At 37.1% G+C, this 6062-nt stretch overlaps 1 protein-coding gene and 1 non-coding gene across 7 annotated transcripts in view; both read left to right on the plus strand.

The window, feature by feature from the left end:
• The window catches only part of TANC2 (tetratricopeptide repeat, ankyrin repeat and coiled-coil containing 2), a 362078-nt gene that overhangs the window by 198871 nt on the left and 157145 nt on the right, over positions 1-6062 (plus strand). The gene's annotated exons all lie outside the window — the stretch shown is intronic.
• On the plus strand, positions 3300-3406 carry LOC125927792 (U6 spliceosomal RNA). The gene has a single exon (XR_007459467.1). It is a non-coding gene; the product is annotated as a U6 spliceosomal RNA (small nuclear RNA).

Here is a 6062-nt window from a genome sequence, read left to right on the forward strand (position 1 = left end):
CTGACAGCTCAGAGCCTGGAGCCTGCTTTGGATCCTGTGTCTCTCTCTGCCCCTCCCCTGCTTGCGCTCTGTCTTGCTGTCTCAAAAATAAAATAAATGTTAAAAAAACTTTTTTTAATAAAAAAAAGATTCTGATGCTACAGCTAACATTTGCTGATTTATCTCTTAGTACTGATTTGTTTTTCTTGATCAACATAGAAAGAAGGAATAAAGAACAAAGATAACTTACCACCCCCTTTGAACTGTTCCTTTCTTTCCGACCACTATTCAAAAAATTTTTTCAAAGTATAACATTATTTCTCACCAATACATGGCCAGTATTTAAACATATTTGTGCTTAAAAAGCATGCACAAATCATATACCTTATAGAAAATTACTATATCCACTTACCATCTTAAGCTATATTTACTATATGAGAACAGATATCCTTACTTAGAACAGGATTTCCTGAATTGTAATCCAGGGAACTGAGATGTTAGTTTATGCTACATGCATGACGCTAAATTACAAGATCTGTGGATGTGGGACTTGTCCACCGTTTTCATCACTGTATCCCTAGTGCCCAGACCAATAACTGCTATCTAAAACTCAACAAATACTAAATGAACCAATGGTCAACTATAAAATGATAGCAACTATTAAAAATTGGGACATTTTGCAAACAAGGAAAATACCAGAATAAAAAGTAGAGGCAAATACTAGAGATAAGTAATAGATATCAAGGACAGAAAATCAGGAGTATATGAAACATACGCAAATTCTCCTAAGAGCTCCTGTGTCAGATAACACATACACACCACCCAAAACATTCAGCAGATTATTTGGAAACCATTAGAATGATGTAAGGAACAATTTGTGCTATAAGCATATCTTTTGGCGTTAGACGAGTCCTTGAAGAAAGGGCAGCTACTGCAAACACATAGCTTCAGTACCACCAGTAAGGCTGGATTCCTGACCCCTCGTTCTTCAATTTCTCAGGGAGATGAAAAGAAAATACCACATTCAAACAACTGAAGAAAGTATTAAATTCTTGTGATGCGCACCCCCAAAAAATTCTAATAAGAGCTAACCCAGGAGAGTCAATTCTAGACCATTCCCCTACTTTCTTCCCTAGCACTTCAGCTTTACATCTCACATCATCAGACTGTACCAGTCACTGCCCTTCCTTGATGCAGCTTCTGTACACTCTGAGATCCTACCAATCTTTAAAGATTTTAGCTACTAGTTCACCAGAATTCCTGCTTTCCTACCCATTTTATTTTTAAAACTTACCTGCTACTTTTCATATAACTATCTGTAGGTCTTTCCCAGTCTATACTGACTATTACAGTACAGTGAAATCTTCCTAGAATGGTGCTTTTCTCTTTAAGCCTACATGATTAGATCATGCTGTTTTTGTGTTCAGTTTCTAGAATAAATCCCAGTTTGGAAGGCAGCAGGAGAGTAAATTTGTTATTTAGACAAATATGAGTTTTGAGGATAATACTTTCCTTACTGTGACCAGTATATAAATACCTAGCTTTCCACATTAGAATAAATTGTGCTATGGATGAGGAAATCCAGGCCAGTAGGGGAATAATATGGAAATACCACATTATAGAAGTAACGCTTCTTTACCATAATTTGTATCTCAAATGTATGTCTATTCAAAGCAGACATTAGAAACCTCAGTTAAAAACCCAAAGGAACACTCAGTGAGAAACATCAGTCTTAGAGATTTCAGTGAAGCATTCAAGATTCTTGAGCTTGTCAAATACTGCTTTTTATCCCAGCCAAATAGTCATCACCATACATCAATATACACATAGTACTTCTTGTACACTGGAGGCAGTTGTGTAGGCAAGGAAATACTACTGTAAGTGTTGCCAGCAATGAGTACTTTCTGTCTCTATATATCCTATCTCTGCGGTGATTCCCACTTGAGTGGGAGAGAATCAGAAGTAGAGTGTTGTGATAGAAGATTATTAGCATTTAAAAGCCTGTTTTCTTAGCTAAGTGCCAGACTGATGAATTACTATGTAGAGTCCCTAATCTTTTAAAAATTTAATCCCTAAATAGCAAAAGAGAGAACAACTATGTTTGTGTATGTGTGGGCGACTTTTTGCCCATTTATTTATGTCCAAAATTATTAGTAGAAAGACTACAGGATTATTAAATATTAGATAAATTTACTTATTGTTTTTTAGGAAGCATATTTTTAAAAAAAAATTTTCCAGCTTTTTGAGATATAATTGATGTATATAATATTATATAAGTTAAAGGTATATAATATGCATGATTTCATATATGTATATATTGCAAAATGATTACCAATGAAGTTTGTAGACAGTCTCTCCAGTAAATTGCACCTACATAAAAAATTTTGCATGATACCTAGGTTTTCAAAAAATTAATAAAACCTTTAGGACTGTTGCCTTAGGTAATAATTTTATCTGAAAACTGGTCTGAACAAACCAAAATTAACAAGAAAGGCTGGAGTAAAGTGTTCTACCGAAGTTGCATTATTGCTTACTCCCATTTCATACCCTCAAGCAAGGCATCTAAATATTCCCCTCTGCAACTGGAGAGATTCCCTAAAAGTTGATCCTTTAACTTAGGCTCTAGGCGAGTTAAAGAAGGCAGTAATTTGAAAGAGAAGGAAGGGGTAAGTAGGAGAGATTCACCACTTTTAAGAGATGGGTCGAGTAATTAAAGATTCTTTGGATTCTTATGTATCTTCCCCAACTTAGGCTATTTTTCCTCAATTGAGGATTGACAGTGACCTGTGTCATTGATAGCCTCACATGGATCTAGTTTTCCCATCTATCTCCTGGACCATTCCTCCCTACTTTTCTGTCCTCTGGTCCATACTGAGAGGTAGTCCTTAGAACTATGGAAAACTTAGACCTTCATCCTAACCTCTAACTTCTATTTAACCTTAAAATAGTAGACAACTTTTTCTAGACAATTGTTCAAAAACCTGCCTGGCAAGCATATTTTTAAAAATTAAGGTGAAAATGCCCTCACATTGGCTGTACACTCTGCAGTTCAATACACTTTATCATTTCCTACTACCATTAACCCAGCCATGACAGATCTATCAAAACTGCTTTTATCTCGAAAGTATTTGAATTTACAGCCTTGACTATGGGCTACCGGGAGTCGTTACTTTCTTTAGGAAGTAGCAAAGAAGCACTGGAGGATGGAAGAATGAAAATTTCCTGTACTCTCTCCCTATTAAAACATACAGTTTCAGGGGATTCATAGTTTTCCAAAAGAGCAGGTAGCAGAGGACCTTGGATCAAGAGTTCCCAATTTAGCGCTCGCTTTGGCAGCACATGTACTTTTAAAATTGGAATGATACAGAGATTAGCAAGGCCCCTGTGCAAGGATGATGTGCAAATTCATGAAGCACTCCATATTTTTAAAAAGAAAAAAAAAAAAAAAGAGAGTTCCTGATTTCGATCATTTTTTAGCTTACATCTGCTACCGTTTGGAATATCATTTGTTATTAGCTGCTGGGGCTAGCTATGGAAGGAGAAAACATTATGTATGACTGAACAGTAGAAACATGAAGTTACTTTGAAAAGAGCTAAGGGAGACTTTCTTCAACCAATAACTTCTAGTGGTGTTAGGGAAATATTGGCCATCTCCAACACTGTGATCATCCGATGACTCATTCTTGTAGCTCTTCCACTGCTGTCTCCTTCCTCCATCCCCACGAATCATTGTCCCACAGACACTAGCTAGCTCTTTGCTACTGCAGTTGCACAAGGCTCTGTTAAGAATGATCTTAAGACAGGGGCGCCTGGGTGGCGCAGTCGGTTAAGCGTCCGACTTCAGCCAGGTCACGATCTCGCGGTCCGTGAGTTCGAGCCCCGCGTCGGGCTCTGGGCTGATGGCTCGGAGCCTGGAGCCTGTTTCCGATTCTGTGTCTCCCTCTCTCTCTGCCCCTCCCCCGTTCATGCTCTGTCTCTCTCTGTCCCAAAAATAAATAAAAAACGTTGAAAAAAAAAATTTAAAAAAAAAAAAAAAAAGAATGATCTTAAGAGATGAACTACAGTACTGTAACCCAGTCACCTTTTGCCACGATTACTTTTGCTTATTATTTCTAATAATTCTTTTGTCTTTTCATACCCCTAATTATTTTAATTTGAAAATATTTGTAGAAATTACCTAAAGATAGGACAGTGCTTCCCCCTCCCCCCCTTTGAGAAAAGATTTGTGTTTGCTTCTGCCACCTGGAGCCATTTTGATCCAAGTTCAGAGTTGGTGGTATTCCGGGCTAATCAAATGACACAAGTCAGAATTGCAAGGCCTAGTTTACTTCTGGTTTATCTTTACTCCCAGAGTACGGTTAAGGGTTCCAGCCCAAAGCGTAGGGTGCTTTACTAGATTTCCCACTCTTGGCAGAGCTTAGACTTCAGTTTTGTTCCTTATGACCTTATGAGACGGCCAGAAGCACAGCTTAGCTGTTCAGTCATTTCTTCCCTGTTAACTAATGCCCCTGGCGTTCAAGTGGCCATCCATGCTGGGCAGAGATCTCCCTTCTGGATTTCCGTCTTGTTCCTGGTTTTGTCTTTTGATTTATTATCATCTTCTTAGGTCTTTAATGCTTTTAAAAAGATTTTTAAGGTGTATTTTGTCCAGTTTTTATTGGTTGTCATCAGCTAGAGGGTCTCCAGTTACTGAAAGGTCCCTGCCACCACCATTTCCTTTGGGGGGAAAATTCTAGCATTTTTATTTTTAGATTGCATACACATTGTAAAGTGTATAAACAGAACATCTTTTTCATTCTGTGCTCTCCATGGGAACAGACGATACACTAAAACAGTCTTAGAACACTACCTCTTTGAATAAACCAATCTCCTTAAATTCTGGGAGCTGTATAATAAGAAATTGAAGCTGTGGGGCACCTGGGTGGCCCAGTTGGTTAAGTGGCTGACTTCGGCTCAGGTCATGATCTCACAGTTCCTGGATTCGAGCCCCATCTCGGGCTCTGCACTGACAGCTCAGAGCCTGGAGCCTGCTTTAGATTCTGTTTTCTGTTATCTTGTCTCTCTCTTGCTCGCTCTCTCGCTCTCTCCTCTCCCCCCTCCCCACTTGTGTTTTTTTTTTTCTCTCTCTCTCTCAAAAATAAATATTAAAAAAAAAGAAATTAAAAAAAAAAGAAATTGAAATGGTATTGTTAGCTACACCTAGGTGATTACTTGAAATACAAAGAAGTTCTCTTTTCAATCAGGCTTTTAGAGTTAATTCATGGTCCATCTCTTTGGGCAAGTTGTCTCCTGTTTGGACTTGGAAACTAAATCTCTGATTTGTATTTTGCATCAGACTTTGCAAGTTTTTGCCTTTTGTGATTATGATATTACCCATGATACAAAATTGTTGAAAGCTTGCCTTTCTGTTCCTGATCTCCATCTGGCCTCATTTGACCTGTTACCATTAGCTTGGAGAGGAAAAATGTCTGTTTTATCCAGCCACACATCTCAAATGTATTTCATAGATCATTGAGATAAGTTCAGCATTATTATGTTTTCTGCTTCGATCTTAACTTCTGTAGTAGCCATAAAAGTTCAATTATAAATGTGAGTAGATGAAACTGATATTTCTGTTGTTGCCAGAAAAAAAAAAAATAGGGAATAGGAATCATCGTGCAAAATGATTAGAGAATTTCTTTTCATGTTTGAAGAGAATTGTGAAGCACAAGCTTACTACAGTCTGGCTCTCTGTTGCTTGGCTCTGTTGCAAACCAATTTAAAAGGAGTGTTCTTATCTGCTGGTTAATGTTTTATTAAAACATTAGATATCAAAAGCCACACAGTACATTTTTGCATTTACCACAAAATGACTAGTGTATGTATTAAAGACTTACTCTTCTACTAATCCATGTAAATCATCTTTGGCTACAGTAGAACAGAAGGCTACCCTTAAAATCTAAAGATATTTGTTTTATAGAAGTAAATATCTTTTATAGAAGTATTTTTTATAGAAGTAAATATAATTTTTCTATTTATAAGTCTTCTTTATAGAAGAAATATGTTTTATAGAAGTAAATATAATTTTTCTATTTATAAGTCTT

The sequence above is a fragment of the Panthera uncia genome, chromosome E1 (genome assembly GCF_023721935.1).
Source record: "Panthera uncia isolate 11264 chromosome E1, Puncia_PCG_1.0, whole genome shotgun sequence".
NCBI classification, from domain to species: domain Eukaryota; kingdom Metazoa; phylum Chordata; class Mammalia; order Carnivora; family Felidae; genus Panthera; species Panthera uncia.